The sequence below is a fragment of the Bombina bombina genome, chromosome 3 (genome assembly GCF_027579735.1).
Source record: "Bombina bombina isolate aBomBom1 chromosome 3, aBomBom1.pri, whole genome shotgun sequence".
In the NCBI taxonomy this organism is placed as follows: Eukaryota; Metazoa; Chordata; class Amphibia; order Anura; family Bombinatoridae; genus Bombina; species Bombina bombina.
In genome coordinates this window covers 1,003,493,215-1,003,518,021 of record NC_069501.1, presented here as the reverse complement: position 1 = coordinate 1,003,518,021, position 24,807 = coordinate 1,003,493,215, and positions in this window count along the sequence as shown.

Sequence of the window (24,807 nt, the reverse complement as noted above, 5' to 3'; positions counted from 1 at the left end):
AAAGTGTGAAACAATTTAATGGTGTTGTGAATATTCAATAATTAAAATCCATAAATCCACCATAGGGAAATAGTCATTTCTTGATCTATTTATCCTAGCTGTGTCTAACGCATAAAATCATGTCTTTTCTAGCACTGGTATTTGGAGTTTTTCTGTCTACGCTATTTGCGTGCGTTAGGGAAATGAGGGTTTCGCGTGCACGAGCACGTCTTCCCAATAGAAGTCAATGGAGGCTCTAAAAATTTTTTTTTTTTTCCTAAGACTGGTTTTCCTCGTAAAGTGAGTGACGTCATGAGCTTTTGTGACAAAGTAAATAAATCGTGTTCTTTATGTAATAAATCAATTTTTTTTGTATGTCATGTGGTGTATATTGTTTGTATGCATCGATGAGTGTATTTTGTGATAATGTTATTAGTTAGATGTAGGTATATGAGGGTCTTTTCCCGTGTGTCAATGTAAGTCAATGGGAAAATGGATTTGTGTATATTTTTTTCTAACACCCGAGATCTCGCAACTTTGATCCTTTGTATTTGGATGAAAAATTATTAAATCATAAAAATAAATATAGTGTAGTGTTTGTATGAGTGTAAGTGTAGTTTGTGTAATATTTGTTTTGTGATTCGTGGATGTTTATTTTGTCGGTATATGTTTACTACTGGGTCTGAGGTGTCGGTAGAAATTTCAGCGTTAGGTGATTTTGGAGTGTCGGTAAATAAACTCTAAATACCGAAGTCCGTAAGAAACCCGCGTTAGGGGCCTCTAACGCTGGTTTTCACGGCTAACGCCGAACTCTAAATCTAGGCCTAAGTGTTCCATGGGATTTAGGAAAAGTCAAGTTATGAATATTTAGGGTTAATTTCTAAAGAGAAGTGAAGGCTTTAAATATTGCTGCTATTTCAGCTGACACTCTGGATTCTCTTTATTGAATATGCAATTTCTTAATCTAAAAGTGTGATGTGAATATGTGATCATACTTATAGCACTTATACATCATCCTCCAATATTAACAAGGAACAAGTAAAAGGAACACTGATAAAACATCCTATCAGAACTACAAACAGCATACTGAGTAAAACAAAACCCCATTGTATAACTTGACAGGACTTCTGCTCTCAAAAGACTAGGAATGCAATAGTTAGGGGAAAGAGGATCATGCAAATTAAGGAGGAGCTAATGGTGCCCAGGATAGAACCTAGAGGCATATGTAGCTATGTAGTAGTGTTTAACCCACTCCAGATTTTGAGCGGACAAGGCAAAATAGGACGAGAATACAAATGTGTCTTAAGTCCCGTATCCGTACTAATGGGAGGACAGTGATGTCCTTAATGATATAGCAATGTGACCTGCGTTCCCATACAAGCATTTTCTCCCACCCGCGACTGGAAACCGCATGAGGGAAGGGAGTATGAGACTCAGCGTAGGTGCATCTGTGAACAGAATGTTTTAAGTCTGGCTGTGAGAGAATGTCCCGGTGCATAAGATCCTAGTATGGAGCGGTACATGTGCCACCCCTGAGGTATTTTGATCTTCACCGTCTCTTGTAGGACAAGTTCCAGCCAGCACAGAGGGGATCTCAATATTTCCATGTTGCAGAGTTGTCTGTGAGGCTTGCGGTAGCTGTTTAACAAGTTCCAATACTACTAGCAAGCTTTGATTAGGATCGGCGAAATGTTCCTCCATATGTTGTAGCATCATGTCCTCCCCTCTGTCCACAAGCTCCATATCCTTGGGAGATTAAGATGATAGTATTTAAACAGCCACCAGAAAGTGTTGCAGGCACTATCATCTACTATTTTCTATCAATAAAGCTTTGGCCTAGATACCAGAAGAAAAGGGGGGGGGAGGGGGGTTCAGCAGCCCTGAATGTGAATTGTATGATATTGTTATTGAGCAAGACAGATATAGTAAAAATAGAAATAGAAGAAGTCTGGTTGCAGGTCTAGATCATTTCCCACTAGCTTGCCAATCTGCAGCTTGCTATGTGGTGTTATGATGCAATATTCCACTTTACCAGGCAGCAAGAGGAGGCCTATAATGGCAGCTCAATTTTTCAGTAATTCAGAGCTGCTTCATACAAGAGCATTGCATTGGAGCTTCCTCTCTTTAGTCTCCGTCAAATGAGCTGACATAGGTACCATAAGATGAGTTGTTAAGACAGAACAAAAGTTGATTATTTTCCCTGAAAATAATGAGTTTTAATAGCTTTATATTTCATTCGTTCACGAAGCTCTGTGTGAAGATGTCTGCTCCGCTTGGCAGTTAGCTCCGCCCCCCTTGTAAATTTAAGATTATAATTGTTGTTATTAATATATTCAGACGATATATTTCCAGACGATGGTTATATCGTCTATATAGCGATTATAATAAATTATATTCTCGCTAAATGGATTATTAGCCCATATAAATTTTTGTTCTAATCCATTTACATACAAGTTTGCATAGGATGGGGCAAAAGTGGTCCCCATCGCAGTGCCTTTTGTCTGTAAATAGCATTTATTTTAAAACCAGAAGAAGTTGTGCTTTAAAATAAAATCAATACATTTAACTAAACATTCCATATGTTTTGTGGAGATTCTCCAATTGTTCAGTTCATGTTTTATTTCCTCTACACTTGCATTTGGAGGAATGCAGGTGTAGAGAGAAGACACATCACATGTCACCCACCAATAATCATCCTCCCATAGTAAACCTTCATTGCAGTAATATAAGGGATTTTGAAAGTGAATCAACCATTCTGCATAATACATTTTTAGATAAGGGTTATGATAGTAAATTATTGGAGGTAGCCAAACAAAAAGCTCTTACACAGGACCGAGCAGGGTTATTAGAATATAAAAGGAAAATAAATATAATCAAATTGGAACCAATTCTATTAGGAAAGCAAGGTTTCTAACAACCTTTAATAAAGGTTCTAGTTTAATACAGAAAACTTTAAACAAACACTGGGCAATTTTAAAAGCAGACCCCATTTTAGGTCCAATCTTTGGGAATCAACCTTGTATAATTTACAAAAAAAGGAAGAAATCTAAAAAATATTCTGGCCCCCAGTAAATTAAAAGATAATTCTGTAAGACTAGAAAATAACAATTGGCTCTCCGCTGTTAAGGGCACTAAAAGGTGTGGAAAAACAAGGTGCAGTATGTGCAAACATATTGATTTTTCCACCAGTTTTGAAATGAAATATAAAAGCAATTGCGATGCCATATTCATAGTTTATCTTTTAGCCTGTGGATGTGGTTTGAAGTATGTAGGGCGCACAAAAAGGAAGATAAGAAAACAAGGTGCAGTATGTGCAAACAAATTGATTTTTCCACCAGTTTTGAAATGAAATATAAAAGCAATTGCGATGCCATATTCGTAGTTTATCTTTTAACCTGTGGATGTGGTTTGAAGTATGTAGGGCGCACAAAAAGAAAGATAAGAAAACGCTTTAGTGAATATTTATATAACATTAAAACAAAACTGTTAAAACATAGTGTATCAAAGCATTTTTTAGATGTCCATAATTGCGATCCTAGTTCTTTTAAAATACAGGTAATTGATTGGACTGCTCCCTCAGTACATAATAGACTCTTGAAGTTAAGAAAACAGGGGACTTATTGGATTTTCAAGTTAGATAGTTCTGAGCCCAAGGGTCTAAATGTCGACATAGATATACAAGCATATATGTAAGAATGTCCATTATATTTATCACTAGTTTTGCGCTGTTTTTTAATAATATTATTTATAAATGCATATACATTCTATGTTGAACAATTATGTGGAACAACTGGCAGTATTATTACATTTTATAATATGGGTATAATGTATGAGGACACTTTTTTATAGTTTTTATTTAGATATTATATTTATACCCGAAGTTGTTAAATTCATTATATTTTTTTATGCTAAGTATTGTCGCTTTAAATAAGGAAACAGTGTTTGGTAATTAATGTTTTTACTTTGTATTTTTATGATATTGATGTGTACCTAACATTGTATATAATGTGTATCAGAAGGGACATTGCTTAACATCTACGGCAAGGCAAATACTCTTTTATTGATTGGCCAACACTGAATATAAACACGCCAGGGGCGTTTTTTGTTTTTTTAACTTCAAAAAGCCTGCGTATGCCGTAGCTGTTATTCAATCCACCTCTTGAGAAAGCCTGACCAGCGTTGGGAGAAACGCGTTGAGGAACTCAGAAGCACCCACAGTCCTCATCTCGTTAGCGGTGACAACATCAGCCCACAGTGATCCTGTGAAGATCGTTACTACGTAGCAGGGACAATACGGAACTGTAGAGTGGCATTCATAAATATCCGCACTAGCTCACTGGACTTCAATTTATTACATGCTTTTAACCATTGTTTTGTGCATATAATAGAGTGCATATTGTGTGTCAAAAATAAACTTCACTTGAGTCAGAGTTTGCGCTCTTGTTGTTTCTTATACAGATTTGTTGCATTACCTGAACAAAGGAGATATTGGTTAGAGGAGCAGCACCCGGAAATACGGATCTCAGGACTTCCAACACGAATCCTTGCCTATGATGGTATTTGGATAAAGGGACTGTTGTGGAAGGAACTATATTCTGGAAATCGGTATTGTTAAACTCAAACTCCATATGTTGCTAACACTGTAATATGTACTCAAAAGCGGTTTATACAGTCAGCGCTACCGGGGTATATATGCTTTTGGATTTGTGGGATCTTCCTCTAAGATTCCAACGAGTGTCAGATTTGGTGAATTTTGTGTGTAAATCCGCTAGCGCCTATCGGCTAATAGCCACAAAATATGGAACACAAAAGATATTTTGAAAACTAAAACTTTTTATTTTTCTATTTCAATTTAAAAACAATTGTTTGTATTAAAACTACTATAAATATAATAGGCTTTTTTGTAAAGCAGGATACAATTGATTTAAAAGGATTGATTAAAAAATATCTGGAACTAAATAGAAAAATATATATTACTAGAGCCCAAGATAATACGTATAAGTAGGAGATTTTGAGACCCAATCAATAGTTTTAAAAAATAAATTTATAGATAGGGGTTACTCTGAAGAGAAAATAGAAATAGAAAGATTAAAAATAAAAGATATAGAAAGGAAGGAAATTCTACAATACAAATCTAAGAAAACCACACCAACACACATAAGTGGAGAAGAGATTTTCATACCCTTCATCACTGAATACAGTGAAGATAGAATTTATTAAATTAGAAAAAATAATAAGTTCACATTGGAAAATTTTAAAATCTGACCCACATTTAGGCAAACTACTTCCAAACAGACCGAAATTTGTATATAAAAAAACAAAAAACTTAAAAAGTATACTAGCACCTACTCTAAAACAAAAAAAAAATAATGTCACAAGGGGAGTTTTAGGTGACAAACTGCAAGGCTTCTACCCCTGCATATCATGCAAAGCATGTAAACATGCAAATAAAACAAAAACGTTCAAGTCTAGCAACACAACGAAAGAATATAAAATCAGGGAGACAATAAGGTGCATGGATATTAAATGTAATTTATCTAATCACATGCAAAAAATGTGGGAAACAGTATGTAGGAGAGACAGAAAGAACAGTTAGAGAAAGAATAAGAGAACACCTAAACTCCATAGAAAATTCAGATTCAGAAAGAAACAAAGATCTCCCAGTTGCAAAACATTTTAAAATGTGTAGCGACAGTAATTTAAAATATTTTAACTACACAGCAATAACTAAACTAAGGGGAAACAAAAGAGGCGGAAACCAATCATATGCCCTCCTTAAAAGGGAAGCAAAATGGATCTTTGAACTGCAAACTTTAAAACCAAAAGGTTTGAATTTGGATTTTAATTTAAACAGTTTCCTAAATACCTGATTTCCATATAGACCCAGAGATATAGTACATTCCCTAAAGTGGTGTCATTGTCCAAAAAACTTTTCTCACCCTTTTATTGTATCCTTTCCCCATTTTTTTTTTCACCCTTTTATTGTATATTTTCCCCATTTGTATATTTTCCCTATTTAAATATTTTTTCTATATTTTTTTCCATATACACATCATTGACAAATATTGCTCATAATAATGTCAGGCAATTTTGTGTATATCCAGAAATATAAGTCTTGCTATTTCATCAAAAAGACGAAATTAATGAGTATCTTAAAAGCCCAAAATAATAAGTATCTTTAAGTTTATTGCCCACAATAATGTTTTTCGGTTAGGTAAGTTTGTGTATATCCTGAAACATAAGTCTTGTTATTTCATTAAAGTGCCCAAAATAATGAGTATCTTAAAAGTATCGTTAAAGTATAAAGCCCATATTTTTGTGAAAATACCGAAAATAATAAGTACCTTTAAAGTAAATAGCCCATAATAATGTTTTTTGGTTAGGCAATTTTGTTTACACCCTGAAACATAAATTTTGTTTACACCCTGAAACATAAGTCTTGTTAGTTCATCAAAATGCCCAAAACAATAAGTATCTTTAAAGTACTATTAAGATGATTCTGATGTCATATTCAAAACCTTATTACAAGCTACAAAACGGATTGATTGAGGTATTCTCAAATTAAAATTAACTTCAAGTCTATTTCGCAAAAATTCAAACACGTACACACTGGTTATTTATGCCCCAGCAAAGAAAATAAAAACCATAAGAATTGCTGCATCTAAAAGTTAAACTCAAGGAATGAAAGAATATTGAACTGAAGTAAGTTGATCGTCCACAAAAGAATCCAACTAATCAGATGTAAAAGAGGGACATTTAAGGAGAACGGGTGAATAAGGAGGTTATGCTTGACAAAGGCTGAATTCATTCAGCGGAAACGCGTTGCAACACTTCTTACCCTATAACACAGAACCAGAAACAGAGTCTGCCGTAGAGCCGTCAATCTCAGTCACTACAGGACCAACCCCTCAACAAAGACCCAATCACAGCCTTATCCGGAGAAGGCGCGGAGTCCCGGGGTTCACAGCGGTCAAGACGCTGAGAGAGCAGTGACGGTTCCAGCATCGGCAGCCTGAAAGAACATTTCCACAGAACCTTCTACAAAGGAAAGTAAGAACCGATGAAAAAGGTCAACTAAAACGAAGGTATTTTAAAACAACAAGTGCACTTGTTAGGCTTATTGACACCAAAGTAACATCAAAACAGCGGACATGTGTTTTATTTGAGTAAATACAATATCCACAACTGCGATCAAAACTGCGACTTGAATTACTAACATACTGAAAAAGAGAAAGTTAGTACAAAGTTAAAACACTGTGCAGGAAGATTGCCACAAATACTATTACATTGTAGTGCGAAACACTGCTATATTTGGGTGTTATATCTACGGTTACCTATAAGCAACAATTAGTAACATTGTTTTGTTGCACCGGATGACATCAAACGATTTAGGAACATTTTAACTGAAAATACCAAGATCGAGACAGTCGACAAAGATTCAGACAGTGTTTATATAAATCACATAGATAAACTGAAATGACAGATTGGATTACAAGATTCAATCTATATCGTTAACTTTTATTGTTAGTTTTAATCTAACAGGTTGGCCAACCATACGTATTATCTTGGGCTCTAGTAATATATATTTTTCTATTTAGTTCCAGATATTTTTTAATCAATCCTTTTAAATCAATTATATCCTGCGTTAATAAAAAGCCTATTATATTTATAGTAGTTTTAATACAAACAATTGTTTTTAAATTGAAATAGAAAAATAAAAAGTTTTTGTTTTCAAAATATCTTTTGTGTTCCATATTTTGTGGGTATTAGCCGATAGGCGCTAGCGGATTTACACACAAAATTCCCCAAAGCTAACACTGTAATAACCATATATTTGGGTTTAATATTTGGAGTCTATTTCAAGAAGGAACTGAATGTATATGACATTTTAGAATTGTAAATTCAATTAGCTTTAATTTTTAAATATTATTTTTTACATTTAATTTAATTATTATATTTTCAGAGCTGATTTTATATTTTAAGGTGATCTCATATTTTGTCACATTAGCGCCTATATATTTTGTGTAATAGTCTGCTTGTGTGCTGAGTGCCTCGGTGGGTCTAGGCACAGTTAGTAACCCAAAATTTATGTAAAAAATGTTTTATATAAAATAAAAGCCCCATATAGCCCCCCTCCCCCACACCCACGAGGCTTTAAAGATGGCGATGCTTCATGGGCCTCTGGGGGTGTCCCTAGCCTGCCTCATCATAGGGGCAGGCTAGGGTCATCCAATCTGAGCTTGCCATTAAAAAAACAAATGATAATAAAATATTTCATTTGTCTGATCATGTCAATATTTGTAAATATTGACACTGATCAGTGTGGATCTCCCTCCCTCTCCTCACTTGTGATTTTGTTGGAGAGAGAGAGAGATCTTTGTTTAGGAGAGAGAGATTTATTTCATATATTTCATATATTTGATAAAAAACCAAAGGTTCTTTTCAGAGCCATTAACCCCTAGCTTGCCAGTGATCACTATAAATCACTGGCAGTAGCGTAGCTGCGCTTTTTTGCTGTCCGTGCATTTTTTTTAGGGGTTAATTTTTTTAGTAATTTTTTTGTGAGACCCAAAAGGCTATTTTCAGAGCCAATTAGCTAGTTTAATTTAATTTAATTTTCAGAGCCATTAATCCCTAGCTTGCCAGTGATCACTATAAATTACTGACAGTAGCATAGCTGTATTTTTTTGCTGTCTGTGCATTTTTTTTAGGGGTATTTTTATTTTTATTTTTTTGTTAGAACCAAAGGCTCTTTTCAGAGTCATTTAGTTAATTTAGTTAATTTAAATTTAAATTTTGTGTGGATTTTTTTTTTTTAGTATTTTTTTTTTTTTGTGATTAAAATAATGTCACAGATAATATATAGTGCTGAGGAGGCTTATGCCATCCTAGCAACAGAGTCAGATGCCTCTATGTCTGACTCAGACCCCAATTTTGTTGCTGCCATATGCTCAGATACATCATTAGACGCAGTCTCAACTAATAGTGATGTATCTGTGGCTGCTAGCCTCCCTGCCAGCCCCCCTGCTAGAAGGAGGCGTGTTGCTGCCATTGCCGCTGAAGAGTGGGTAACGCCTCATCTCCAGAGGCCAGATGTCCCACCCTACACATCAAATCCTGGCATCAATATAGATGTTGTAGGATTTAGCCCCCAACAGTTTCTGGAGGTTTTTCTGGGCTATGATGTATTGGGGAACATTGTCGCCCAAACTAATTTATATGCAAATCAGTTCCGTGCTGCAAAGCCTGAAACATATTTGGCAAAGCAGCAATGGGCCCCCATCAATGTGCCAGAATTTAAAAAATTCTGGGCATTGACTATGCTAATGGGCATCATAAAGAAACCCTCCATTCACTCCTACTGGAGCAGTAGCCCCATCTGCTCTACCCCCATTTTCTCCCAGGGTATGTCGAGGAAGCGGTATGAAATGATTCTACGTTTCATGAACTTCAGGGACAACAGCCTGTGCCCCCCTAGGGAGCATACCCAATTTGACAGGTTGTATAAAATCCGCCCCCTGATTACCCACTTTGCTGTCAGGTTTGCAGAGGCTTATACACCTGGAAAGAATATATGCATGGATGAATCCCTGATGAAGTATAAGGGAATGCTGGGATTCAAGCAGTATATTCCTTCCAAGAGCTCCAGGTATGGGGTAAAGGTGTATAAGCTCTGCGAGAGCGAGACTAGGTATACTCAGGCCTTCCGGGTGTATGAGGGAAAGGATAGCCACCTTGACCCTCCAGGTTGCCCAGAACAAATGGGAACCACTGGCAAGATTGTCTGGGACCTGATATTACCCCTAATGAACAAAGGGTACCACTTGTATTTAAATAATTTTTTATACAAGTGTCCTTTTGTTCAAGCTACTGTATTGCTTTGCGGTACAATTAAAAAGAACCGTGCAGGTTTCCCAGGACAACTTGCACACACCCGGGTACAAAAGGGGGAGACCTCAGCTCTGCGCCAAGAGGAGCTGTGGGCACTTAAGTACAGAGACAATAAGGATGTATACCTTCTTACCACCATCCACAATGAGAGGACAGTGGAGGTCTCTGTACGTGGCAGAGCTGAGATCTTAAGTAAGCCGGTGTGCATCAAGGCTTATAACCGGCATATGGGTGGGGTTGATCTGGCAGATCAGCTGCTGCAGCCCTACCTAATTATGCGGAGGACAAGGGCCTGGTACAAAAAGGTTGCAATTTTCTTAATGCAGATTGCAACCCACAACGCTTTTTTGTTTTTCAAAAAAGCAAACCCCGGAATGAAACTGACTTTTTTTACAGTTTCAGCTCTAGATCATTTCGGGGATTTTGTACCAAGATGCACCTGCTCCAGTCCCCGGGCGGTGATGGGAGAGAGCAGAGTTGGGGCTACCCATTTTATTTTTAAAATCCCCCCTACTGTCGCAAAGCAGAAACCACAAAAAAAATGCAGTCTGTACCAAGAGGGGGCAGAGAAGGGACACCATATATTACTGTCCTGATTGCCCTGGACAGCCTGGACTCTGCATTGGGGACTGCTTCAAGCGATATCATACAATGGTCAATTTTTAAAAAACAAATGTAATTTGCTGTTATTCTTTTTTTGGTTATGTTTACTGTTAGAGTTTTTTTTTTTTGTTTTTTACTTTTACTGTGCCAGATTTTTACATTTCACTACTCGATTTTTCTTTCTTCTACCTTTCAAAATTGCATACACTATCTTTTGAGGAGTATAATGTTTTTCTTGGGTGCAGCAGCTGATCATTAGTTTGCAGACTATTCAACTATTTATCTATACACTACTCGATTTTTTATAAGTTCTAAAATTGGGGCTGTTTTTTTTTTTTTACCAAAACCCCTGTCAAACCTATGCATGGGGGGCATAGGTGTACTCAGGGTGCCTTGCAGAAAACAACCTGGAGTGTTTTTTTTGCAATAACTTCCAAGATGGCGTCCCTTCAATTCCGATTGGCTGATAGAATTCTATCAGCAAATCGGAATTAAGGTAGAAAAAATCCTATTGGCTGATGCAATCAGCCAATAGGATTGAAGTTAAATCCTATTGGCTGATCCAATCATCCAATAGGATTGAGCTGGCATTCTATTGGCTGATTGGATCAGCCAATAGAATGCAAGCTCAATCCTATTAGCTGATTGCATCAGCCAATAGGATTTTTTCTACCTTAATTCCGATTGGCTGATAGAATTCTATCAGCCAATCGGAATTGAAGGGACGCCATCTTGGATGACGTCATTTAAAGGAACCTTCATTCTTCAGTTGGACGTCGTTTGAAGAGGATGCTCCGCGTCGGATGTTTTGAAGATGGACCCGCTCCGCGCCGGATGGATGAAGATAGAAGATGCCGTCTGGATGAAGACTTCTGCCCGTCTGGAGGTCCTCTTCTTCCCGGCTTGGATGAAGACTTCTGCCCGTCTGGAGCACCACTTCACCCGGCTTCGTTGAGGACTTCGGCCCGGTTGGGTGAAGACTTCTCAAGGTAGGGGGATCTTCAAGGGGTTAGTGTTAGGTTGTATTAAGGGGGGATTGGGTGGGTTTTAGAGTAGGGTTGGGTGAGTGGGTGGTGGGTTTTAAAGTTGGGGGGGCATTGTACTTTTTTTTACAGGTAAAAGAGCTGATTACTTTAGGGCAATGCCCCGCAAAAAGCCCTTTTAAGGGATATTTGTAATTTAGTATAGGGTAGGGCTTTTTATTATTTTGGGGGACTTTTTTATTTTATTAGGGGGATTAGATTAGGTGTAATTAGTTTAAAAAACTTGTAATTATTTTATTATTTTCTGTAATTTAGTGTTTTTTTCGTACTTTAGATAATTTTATTTAATTGTAATTAATTGTATTTAGTTTATTTAATTTATTTAATTATAGTGTAGTGTTAGGTTTTATTTTACAGGTATATTTGTCTTTATTTTAACTAGGTAGCTATTAAATACTTAATAACTATTTAATAACTATTGTACCTAGTTAAAATAAATACAAAGTAGCCTGTAAAATAAAAATAAAACCTAAGCTAGTTACAATGTAACTATTAGTTAAATTGTAGCTATCTTAGGGTTTATTTTATAGGTAAGTATTTAATTTTAAATAGGAATAATTTAGTTAATTGTAGTTATTTTATTTAGATTTATTTAAATTATATTTAAGTTAGGGGGGTTAGACTTAGACTTAGATTTAGGGGTTAATAACTTTATTATAGTGGTGGCGACGTTGTGGGTGGCAGATTAGGGGTTAATAAATGTAGTTAGCTTGCGGCGACATTGGGGCGGCAGATTAGGGGTTAATAAATATAATGTAGGCATCGGCGATGTTGGGGGCAGCAGATTAGGGGTTCATAAGTATAATGTAGGTGGCGGCGGTGTCCGGAGCGGCAGATTAGGGGTTAATAATGTAATGCAGGTGTCGGCGATGTTGGGGGCGGCAGATAAGGGGTTAATAAGTGTAAGATTAGGGGTGTTTAGACTCGGGGTTCATGTTAGGGTGTTAGGTGTAGACATAAAATGTATTTCCCCATAGGAATCAATAGGGCTGCGTTAAGAGCTGAACGCTGCTTTTTTGCAGGTGTTAGTTTTTTTTTCAGCCGGCTCTCCCCCATTGATTCCTATGGGGAAGTCGTGCATGAGCACGTTTAGCCAGCTCACCGCTACCGTAAGCAGCGCTGGTATTGAGGTGAGATGTGGAGCTAAATTTTGCTCTCTGCTCACTTTTCTGCGGCTAACGCCGAGTTTAATAAAAACCGTAATACCAGCATTGTCTGCAAGTGAGCGGTGAGCATAAACTGCTCGTTAGCCCCGCACAGCTTTACTGACAAAACTCGTACTCTACCCGAATGTGTGTGTAAAAAATAAAATTGAAAAATTACCACCATACATTTTCTCTACTTTTTTTGGCTAAAACGGTTGCATCAAAGGCATCAAAGCACACCATATACAATTCCTTGGGGTGTCAAAATTTCAAAAATATACACTTTCCTGGCAATAAATAAAAATGGGGTATGCGATAGGCCCCAAACTAAAGATAGGCCTATCAGAAGAAATACTCTCACTTTTAACTAAATTTACAAGTCATAAAATTGTAACAGAACCTTTCCAAAATCCTGGCAAACCTATGCATGGGGGGGCATAGGTGTACTCAGAAGGTCTTGCAGAAAACAACCTGTAGTGTTTTTTTGCAATAACAGTCTCTCCTAAATCATAGTCAAAAAGCAATGTGTGTGTAAAAATGAAAATTGAAAAATTACCACCATACATTTTCTCCATTTTTTTGGGCTAAAACGGTTGCATCAAAGTCATCAACGCACACCATATACAATACCTTGGGGTGTCAACATTTCAAAAATATACACTTTCATGGCAATTAATAAAAATGGGGTATGTGATAGGCCCCAAACTAAAGATAGGCCTATCAGAAGAATACTCACACTTTTAACTAAATTTACAAGTCATAAAATTGTAACAGAACCTTCCCAAAATCCTGGCAAACCTATGCATGGGGGGCATAGGTGTACTCAGGATGTCTTGCAGAAAACAACCTGGAGTGTCGTTTTGCAATAACTTACAACAGTCTCTCCTAAATCATAGCCAGAAAGCAATGTGTGTGTAATGATAAAATACCACCACACATTTTCTCCATTTTGTTTGGCTAAAACAGTTGCATCAAAGGCATCAAAACACCCCATATACATTATTACATTGAAAAAATCACAAACACTTGTCAGAAGTTTGGCATTGCAAACCCCAAACAACCCAACAATCCTATGCATAGGTGGTATCACTGTACTCAGGAGATCTTGCTGAACAAATATTGGGGTGTTTTTTGCAGTAACAAATAACAGGAACTAAGAATCCATGCCTAAAGTATAATGTGTGTGAAAAATAACATAAAAAACAATGGGACAATGAAATGTATGTTTGAAATATTTAGGAAATAATTATTCCTATGCTGCTATTTACTTTGTATACCATATCAAATGGCACAAAATTTAATAACATAAAAAAATGTCTACCCAAAAGTTTGACAAAGACTGGTGGTTGAATTAGTGCCTGGAAAGTGTTAAAATACCAGCATTTCAAATACCCTAGGGTGTCTACTTTTCAAAAATATATGGTTTGATGGGGTAAATTACATTGGCTGGCTTCAGAAAGGTCCCAAATAGGACAAGGGTGCATGATGACAGATGTGAAAATTCCAAGATGGAAAACTGGAATGTGCCGCCTAAAAATAAGGAATTTTAGCCCCCTGAGAACCTAACACACCTATACATGGGTGGCATCACTGTACTCAGGAGATGTTGTTGAACACATATTGAGGTGTTTTTTTGCAGTAACAAATAACAGGAACTAAGAATTTATGCCTAAAGTATAATGTGTGTGAAAAATAACACAAAAAACAATGGGACAATGAAATGTATGTTTGAAATATTTAGGAAATAACTATTCCTATGCTGCTATTTACTTTGTATACCATATCAAATGGCACAAAATTTAATTACTTTTTTTATGCATTTAATATGGAGGCATTTTCTCATATCATTATATTTCTGCAAACTAAAGTTTTTTCTAAAAATGCTTGGTCTACTGAAAAAAAGATAAAATGTATGTGTAAATACGAGGGCCAAACAATTAAACATGCCTCTAGCACAGGGGTGTGAAATGGCCCAGCAGTGAAACAGTTAAACAGTAGTAGATTAACCAATAAAACTCAGAGCCAAAATATTTAGTATTTATTAAAGGGACATTATACACTAGATTTTTATTTGCATTAATGTTCTGTAGATGATCCATTTATATAGCCCATACAGGGTTTTTTTTTTAATGGATAGTTTTGCTTATTTTTAAATAACTTTGCTCTGATTTTCAGACTCCTAACCAAGCCCCAAAGTTTTAGGAGAATACTGATGTATAACTACTCCAGCTTGCACCTGTTGGTGTAAAGGGTCTTTTTATATGCAAAGAAAGAGGGGAGTGCCTGCTATTTCCCAGTTGCAGTGGGTGTTCCAATAACCTTTTAAACAGAGCTAAACTGGAAGCTTCTAAGTAAGTTTTTAAACAGTTTTATTTTTTTTTATATCTATATTTTTTATTTTTATATCAGTATCTGTGCATATTATTCTTTATAGTAGTGTCTATTACATGCAGTTATATGAAAATTGGTGTATACTCTCCCTTTAAGCAAGTTCAGTAATACAATACAGTATATAGATAGTAGATACTTTGGTACCTTAGATAGATAGATAGATAGATAGATAGATAGATAGATAAAACTAATTCATAAAACCTTATATAGACATATGTGAAATAAGTTGTGAAAATATGTTTAAGTCAGTAAAATATATTAATGTTTGAGTCAAGTAGTTAATCATATGAAACTGAGTCATTTCTGTGGAATTTCTTCAGTAGTAAGTGTCATTTGAACACTGCCTTCTTGATCCTCTTTAAGTTATTTAGTAGTTTTAATTTGTTTCTTTTGAGAACACGCCACTGATGTGTATGTAGCACAACATGATTGATGGCAGAGCTTTGATGGAAATAATGAGTTTGCCCTCCCCTCTGCCCATGCGAGGGAGGATAGAACAGAAAAAAAGGAAGCCCAGAAAATGTCAAACCCACACATAGATGGTGGGCTGGGATGATATGCTGCGGGAGGTGACATCGACCTGATTTCAGCTGAATGTACAGCTTTACAATGCACTGGGCTGTCCATCACTCTCTATACTCAGGTTTAACACTCCTTAACCCCTCACAAGTAGTTCATATTTACATTATTATGAGTTTAGTGTTTCAGAATAATCTATGCACAGAACTGATAATCACTACACTACAAGGCACATATACTTTTATTCTAAGGATAGGTAATTGTAGCATTTATATGTATCACTTTGCATATAAAGTCTTACAGCTATAGTTATTTTATTTGTTTGCTACTCTGAAAATACAATTTAATGGAAACACTAGGACACTTCAAGTATAAAAATCCTGCATTAAAGGGACACTGAACCCAAATTATTTTTATTTGTGATTCAGATAGAGCATGCAATTTTAAGCAATTTTCCAATTTACTCCTATTATCAATTTGTCTTCATTCTCTTGCTATCTTTATTTGAAAAATAAGGCATCTAAGCTATTTGTTGGTTCAGACCCTGGACAGCACTTGTTTATTGGTGGGTAAATTTATCCACCAATCAGTAAGAAGAACCCAGGTTGTTCACCAAAATGAGCAAGCATCTAAACTTATATTCTTGCTTTTCAGATAAAGATACCAAGAGAACGAAGAAAAATTGATAATAGGAGTAAATTAGAAAGTTGCTTAAAATTACCTGCTGTATCTGAATCACGAAAGAAAACATTTGGGTTCAGTGTCCCTTTAATGTATGAAGGCTTGTATTTACACACACACAAACTTACACATATACACACAGACACACACAAACAAACATAAACATACTCAAACAAACATGCACATAAATATACACACACCCAATCGTACACACAAACATATACATACACACACATTAGACATGTGCAATTTGTTTTCAGATGAATTTAAAGAACAACAAATTGTTCAGCATTTATCTGACAACAATAAATGTCCCTTTAATGAAAAAAATTAACAAACAATGCGTGTGCCAAGAAAATGTAATTGATTTGTTTGCACATTTAAAACCCTTAAAGGCGGGAAATGTTTCAAAAGTGAGTATACCTAGTAGGTAGGCTCAGGAGCATGTAGATGTCTTAAGCACTATGGGCCCCATTTATTGACTGGCAAACAAGGTTACCAGCTAGGGAAGTTGTCCTCACAAGTTCAAGATGAGTAGGTAGCAGATGAGATGAGTCCATTGCAAAACAGAAAGAGAAGACGTCTGCTAGGAACGAACAGCAGTTCAATAGCATGTTCTATGGCCCAGTTGCCACCTGGGAGCAGCTTCTTTCTGCCCAATTGTGCTTTTCACAGAGGAAAACATTACTGTAGTATATCAGTCTGATCCCGCCGACATGGTCAGTCCAGCCCCGAAATACCAGGTAATTCTCCTCTGAACAAGGAAAACGGCAACCCCAGACCATCGTCTCGGACTTCTCTGGGCCTCGTCAGTGAGGAGCAGCCATATCTCTCTAAGCACATTGGGCAAGGAGTCCACGTCTGGTTTCCCCCATCACCCTTAGGGAGACTATCCCCAGGGTCATATTACATATGCAAAACAGAAAGAGAAACAGTCTGCCAAAAAACTAACAGCAGCTTAATAGCATGTTCTATGGCCCTGTTGCCACCTGGTAGTAGCTTCTTTCTGCCCAATTGTGCTTTCACAGAGGAAAACTTTCCTGTAGTATATCAGTCTGATCCCGCTGACATGGTCAGTCCAGCCCCAAAATACCAGGCAATTGTCCTCTGAACACGGAAAAAGGTAACCGTCTGGGGGAGAGTTTACCATCACTTTAAGTAAAGCACACTAAAGCACATTGCTGAAGTCCGGCAATCCATCTTTATCCTGGCGGCTTCATCTTCATCCATCGCAGAGGTCCTCTTCATGTCATCGTCCGTCGCTTTGATTAAGTCAGCCAATATGATGTAAGCAGCTCTCATGATTTTAATTTTTCAGCCAATAGGAATGCAAGGGTACCCCCATATAAAAGGGGTACCTTGCATTCAATCTTTAGTGTGCGGCGGACGATCGCATGAAGAGGACCTCCGCGTCGCTGATGACCTCCACTCCACTGACCGCTCTGCCTCTGCACCTCCACCAAGAAGATAGAAGATGGACCTGCGATGGCTGAAGATGGAGCCACCTGGATGAAGATGGATCGCCGGACTTCAGTAATGGTGAGTACCTATTTTGGGTTTAGTGGGTATTTTTTATTTTGGGGTGGGTTTTTGTTTATAGATTAGGGCTTTTTTTATTTTTTATGAACTTAAAAAGAGCTGAATGTCCTTTTAAGGGCAATGCCTATACAAATGCCCTTTTCGGGGAAATGGGTAGATTAGTGTTTTTTTATTTTTTTTATTTTAGGAGATTGAGTGGGTGTGGGGTTGTGGGGGTAATTGGTTTATTTCATTTGCAAAAGAACTAATAACTTTAGGGCAATGCCTGTCAAACGGCACTTTTAATGGCAATTGGTAGTTCATTTATAGATTAGGGTTTTTTGTTATTTTGGGGTGTTTTTTTAACGGGGGGGTATAAGAATAGTATTTTTTTTAATTTTGGATAATTTCATTTCTTATTTTCTGTAATGTTAGCTTTTTTATTTTGTGTAATTTTAGATTTTTAATTTTTTGTAATGTTAGGTTTTATTACTTTTTGTAATACAGGTTTTTTATTTTGGTATTTTTATTTTTGTAAACAAGTAATGTTAGTTTTAGCTTAGGTTTAATTTAGGTTTGATTTTTTTCACAGGTAAGTTTTTATTTATTTTAAGGTAGTTAGTATATTGTAATTTTAATTTAAAGTTAGGTGGTGTTAGGTTTAGGGGTTAATAGTTTAATTTAGGTAGTCGTGATGTGGGGGGACAATGGTTTAGGGGTTAATAAGTTTTTTTTAATAGTCCCGATGTGGGGGGTGGCGGTTTAGGGGTTAATAGGTTTATTTAGTGTTGACGATGTTGGGGGACTGCGGTTTAGGGGTTAATAGGTTTATTTAGTGTTGGGGACGGCGGTTTAGGGGTTATAAGACTGAGGGTTTATGTTAGGTTGTTAGGCTTTTTTTAAACTTTCTTTTCTCCATAGACTTCAATGTGGAATGTGAAAATGCAGGTGTTAGGTTTTTTCCTAAATTTTTTCTCTATTGATCTCTATGGGGGAATACGTGTATTTGGTTTTTGTGCGGTATGCAGCTTACCGCACCATACCGCAGCTTTTTCTTAGCTATGCTGCATCACTTTTAAGTGTTTAAAGATTTGGGTATCATGGCCCTAAAAATCAAATCGAACCGGTGGATAAGCTTATCTATCTCTCACAGTGTTACTCGTGGGGAATGATATGCCACAAAGTCATGAAAACATTTTTTTCCTCATTGCTTAGCATTCTTTTTAAAAAAAGCATAAAGTGGTTGGGGGGGGGGGGGGCATTGTTATCACTATTATTTCTTCTTCAGGAGGTATTTTGTCTTATTGTACAATATAACATAGACCCTTTTAGTTGAACATTTTGTGTACCATGTTGGAATTCATCACTTTCCCCAAGGTATTTATTATATTTGGAGTCACCAATGGCCTCATCTAATTTTTTTGCGTTTTTTATCTTGAATCTCAAAAAAGCAAGCTTACAAGTTCTAGAGAACATTTGTGGAGAGCTGCACTCCATTTATTCATGAAGTTTTCATCATCCATCCCAAAGGCGGAAACTTTAAAAACCCTTGAGACCTCTTGGGGCAATGTTTTCATTTAGACATCTACTTAGAAATGTCCCACCATTTGTTTGCTTCTTTAAAATATATATTTTTTTAAATAATAACTTCCTAATTTGAATCATCTTTTTCAAACTTATTTAAACCTTATAATATTTAATTTGGCTGGCTGCTATCTAATTATCTAGAGTGTTCTTAACCATATTTTTATAAGGAGATAAATTGAAAACAATAGAAAAAGTTCTGTAGATGTAATAGCATATATAAATATAAATAAAAGAACAATACTCCCCTTTCCAACGGACCGCTGTCTTCCCACAGTCTCTCCAAAAACCATCACACAAGATTGTTTCAATATAAGGAGAAGCAGGTCTGGGGAATTCTTATTCCAATATGTAGTCTCTGTACAGCATCACCAGCATCCAATTAAATGGGTAACTTTGTGACAATACTATGAAGCCTATTTATCAAGCCGTCAACCGCAAATACGCTGGAATTCCACAGCGTAATTGTAGCGAACCTGATCCGCCCTATTTATCAAAGCCTACAGACCAGCAAAAGTTAAAATTTGTGACGTAACATACGATCTGCCAGTCTCAATCCGACACAGATCGATGCTTACGTCATTACAGATGTTCAGAATACAAATTTGGCACTATCTGACAACTTTTGCAAGTTATCAAACTTCTAACAGGTACGCTTGCCACTATTCTGGCCCAGCATACCTGGTTTTCAATCCGCCATCCTGGAGGCCGCGCATGCCATAGGAATCAATAGCGGTCTGAAAGTAGCGAAACCTTATGTTCGCTGCTGCCCGATATCCCATTGATTTCTATGGTAGAATAAAAGTTACGTTTACATCTAACACCCTAACATGTACCCCGAGTCTAAACACCCCTAATCTGCCGCCCTGACATTGCCGCCACCTACATAATGTTATTATCCCCTATCCCGCCGCAACTAAATAAATGTATTAACCCCTATATCTCCGCTCCCAGAGCCCACCGCAACTAACTAAATGTATTAACCCATATCCCTCCGCTCCCGGAGCCCACCGCAACTAACTAAAGTTATTAACCCCTATACCGCCGCTCCCAGACACCTCTGCAACTAAATAAATGTATTAACCCCTAAACCCCTAAACTCCTGGCCTCCCACATCACTACCACTTACTAAACCTATTAACCCCTAAACCCGCCAACCCCCAAATTGCCATAAACTAAATTAAGCTATTAACCCCTAAACCTAACAACTCGCTAACTTTACATTAAATATTAACTCATCCCTATCTTATAATAAATTAAAACTTACCTTTAGAATTAAAATAAACTATATTAAACTATTAATTATTCTACCCTAACTGTTATACTAAAATTACATTAAACTATATTAAACTAATAATTAATCTACCCTAACTATTATACTAAAAATACATTAAACTATATTAAACTATTCATAAACCTACCCTGTTATACTAAAATTACATTAAACTAACAATTAAATTAACTATATTACATATTTAAAAACCTAACCCTGGGGGGGCGTGTCTGGGCTATGGCCCAAGATGGTCGCTAAACTGAAGACTCTGCTCAGGAATTTACATTCTGCCATGTAATCTATATTCTTTTGTATCATCCACTGCTGTATTTTAAACCATTTTACAGAAGAGATTCTACTGAAGCGGATGATACCTATATTTCTACTTTTTTTTATAGCAAGTCGTTCAGGCTGGACCGTTGAGAATCCTGGCAGCTCTAATAAAGAAGGTACTCAGCACCCCCCCTGGGACACCAGGTACAAAGAGAACACAAGCAGTTCTCTTAACTCTTATATCATGGAAGAGCTACTTGTTCTTATACAGGTGCTATTAGAAGATCGTGGTAGGAAGATATGTGAGAGGATTGACTGAATTGTAAGCCCACCTACTGCGCAGCTAGGAGACAAATGGCGACATAAAGATTAGGCACTAGCCTTCAGGCTCTCGGGTTTGCAGACCTATGGGACGGAGGAGAAACAAGAGTGTTGCAGGAGGAGTTTCAAGCTGGCTCCCCTAGCCTGGATTTGGGAGTGTGTGCAACGGAGAGTCTAGTGCCCACTATAAGAGAGCGATTTGCGGCCTTTGCAGCCAAGCGACCAGCTCCTGCTTGCTATGTCGAGATCGCTCAGCCGGATAGAAGTTGGAGGCAGCGGGAGCAAGATTTCACTTTGCCACCTGCGGGGAGCTATGCTGGCTCTTCTAAGAGTGACATTGATCCTGTGGAAGCTAGACCTGTTCAAGACTCCGCTGTGAATGACCCATACAGCTCAGAATGCTACAACAAGGTTCCCTGACCGTTTACTTACCTTTTTGACTTCCGACACCACAAGCTGGATGGGGACGCTTTGGCCCTGCTGTTCATCAATGTTAGTCTTGTGTGAAGGAATTTCCAGGACTTTGAGGCCCTCTATGCACTGAGGGCGGAGAGAGCTGGGGTCGGTTAGACTGTGGACGGCAGGCTCAGGGCCCAACAGCACTCCTCAAGACTATCGGACTGGGTGAAATGCTTTATAATGAAGCCTACAATGGCTGAGTTTATCCCTTTATAAAGTCTGGTAGTACCCCTGCGATTGAGGTGTGGGACATTTTATTTTATCCTATTTTCATACTCTATAGTCATGGCTAAATTTTAATGTCCAGTACAATATTTACCATTTATTGCTAGCAGCTTCCTGGGGTATGCCTAACATCCAGATACCTAATGTACTCTATATGCTTTAGATGCTGACTTGGGTGCATTATACTGTTCTATCTGTGCATTAAATTACTTATGTTAACTATCGGTGTCTAACTATATCATAATCTCACAAGTTTGTCTGCTCAGACATAATATCTCCTTGGCCCCACTATAACCCTCTATTAGTTATTCAGTGTGAAAAGGAAGCCTTCTTGGGTAGTAGTCTGTCTTAGCTTGAATTGTTATATTTACACCTCCACTTGTAAGGTTGAGTTCTGTGGGCCACCATGTGGCTTATATTTTACTGCAGTAAATCCATCACAAGATTTCATATAAATTTGCTGGGTCTCTTGTCTAATAGATTTTTTCTAGTCTTACAGTAGCCTCAATGTACTGTCTGCGGCCGAGACAGTATGAATAGCACATAATCCTCAACTCCTGTAATACATTGAGATCCTGTGTAAAACTCTACTACTACTGGTGGTTTTTATTATGTCTTAAGCCCCTCAACTTAATTAGGTGCATATGGAGCTCATATAATATAACAAGAATCATTTCTCTGGGCCCCCTGAGGAGGCCTCATCTTTTGCCCTAGAATTTATGTTATTCATTGTGGGTATTTCTCTGAGTCCATAAGAGGTTCACCCTGCACTGCTCTAACATATATTTACTTGAGTATTAGCTTTGTGGCTGAGCTCTGAGTATATTTTCGCAGCTAGTTGCTTAGTTTAGCGCTATGTACTTAAAGCAGTCTAATGATATGAGTCATAGATACATTTCAGTATTGTACATATTTCTCTGAATGATAATAATAATAATAATAATAATTTGCGATTTATATAGCGCTTTTCTCCCTGTGAGACTCAAAGCACTTTACAAATATACTGTACCAACATAAGACATAAAAGTTAGGAGTTTCTGAAGGTCAGATAAGCGGACTGAATGCCTGATGGAAGAGGTGGGTCTTTAGCTTTTTTTTAAAAGTCTGTAAGGACGGTGCCTCTCTGATTGCGCACGGTAAAGAGTTCCAGAAAGTAGGCGCAGCGTGGCAGAATGCTCTGGAGCCTGAGTTTGTCCTTATTCTTGGCACTGAGAGGAGGGATGTGTTGGCTGACCTAAGTGAACGGGATGGGATTTAGGGTGTCAGGAGCTCTTTCAGGTACTGTGGGCCTTGGTTGTTTAAGGCTTTGAAGGTCAGCAGGCCAATTTTAAAATATGTTCGCCATTTAATTGGAAGCCAATGCAGGGAGTGGAGAACAGGTGTTATGTGGCAGGAGCGAGTTTGATTGGTCAATAGTCTTGCTGCTGCGTTTTGTACTGTCTGAAGGCGATGGAGTTCTTTTTTTGGGAGGCCCAAGTAAAGTGCATTGCAGTAATCTAGCCTAGAGGATACAAATGCATGGATTAATGTTGGCATATCATCCAGTGGAATTAAGTGTTGTATCCTGGCTATGTTTTTCAGATGAAAGTAGGCAGATTTTATTACGGAGGAAATCTGTTGTTTAAAAGATAGTCCAGCGTCAATCAGCACTCCGAGGTTTCGTACCTTTGCTGAACTAACGAGTTCAGAACCTCCAAGCTCCAGGCCAGTTGGGAAATCGTGGGATATATTTGATGCCCGGGGTCCCCTCACCAAGAGTAACTCTGTTTTGTCCGGGTTCACTTTGAGACAGCTAGCATTCATCCATTCTATGAGATCTGTTAAGCAACTGTTTATGCGGCATGCTGGGTCTGTAGTATCTGGAGCAAAGGAGAAGTAGAGTTGTGTGTCATCAGCGTAACAATGATACCTTAGGCCATGTCGGTTAATGATGTCCCTCAGTGGTAATAAGTAAATTGCGAATAGCATGGGAGACAGGATAGATCCTTGTGGAACTCCGCAGGCCAGTTCTGTTGGCGCTGATGAGCTTGATCCTGATATTACTCTCTGTGATCTACCAGCGAGGAAGGATTTAAACCAGTTAAGGACTGTGCCTCCTAGACCACAGATGTACTGCAAGCCCTCTATTAGAATCCTATGGTCAATGGTGTCAAATGCAGCTGAGAGATCCAGGAGGATTAGAATGGAGTAATCACCTTTGTCTCTTGCCATGAGGAGATCATTTAGCACTCGGACTAGCGCTGTTTCAGTGCTGTGGCGGCATCTGAAGCCTTACTGGAAGGGATCGAATATGTTTAGGCGTGATAGATGGGCTTCCAGTTGAGTTGCCACTACTTTTTCAATTATTTTCCCCAGAAATGGGAGGTTGGATACCGGTCTGTAATTTGTCATGCAGTCTGGGTCTAATAAAGGTTTCTTTAGGAGTAGTTTTACCACAGCTTCTTTTAGAGGATCTGGAAAGTCTCCTGTTTTTAGTGAACACTGCACTATTTTTGTGAGGACTGGGGCGTGTGTTTCAATGCATCCAGATATGAGCTGAGTTGGAGCAGGGTCTAAGTCACACGTAGTAGGGTGCAACTTTTGTATGGTGTTTTTAACTTCTTTTATATCCACATTTGTAAAAGTGGACCATAAACTGGGGCAGTCTGGCATTCCATTGTAGTGGTTCTGGTGTGTAACTGTTTGGCCTGCTGTGATAGCAGTTCGGATTGAGGAAATCTTGTCTCTGAAGAAGTTTGCTTCACATTTATCCTGAGAAAAGTTGGTGGGGCTAAGCATGCATGCTGGTTTGCAGAGCCTTTCTACTGTGCGAAACAGTTGCCTGGGTCTATTGTGGGAGAGTGCAATTTCACGTAATAAAAATGAAGATTTTTTCTGAGTTATCTTGGATTGATATTTATTT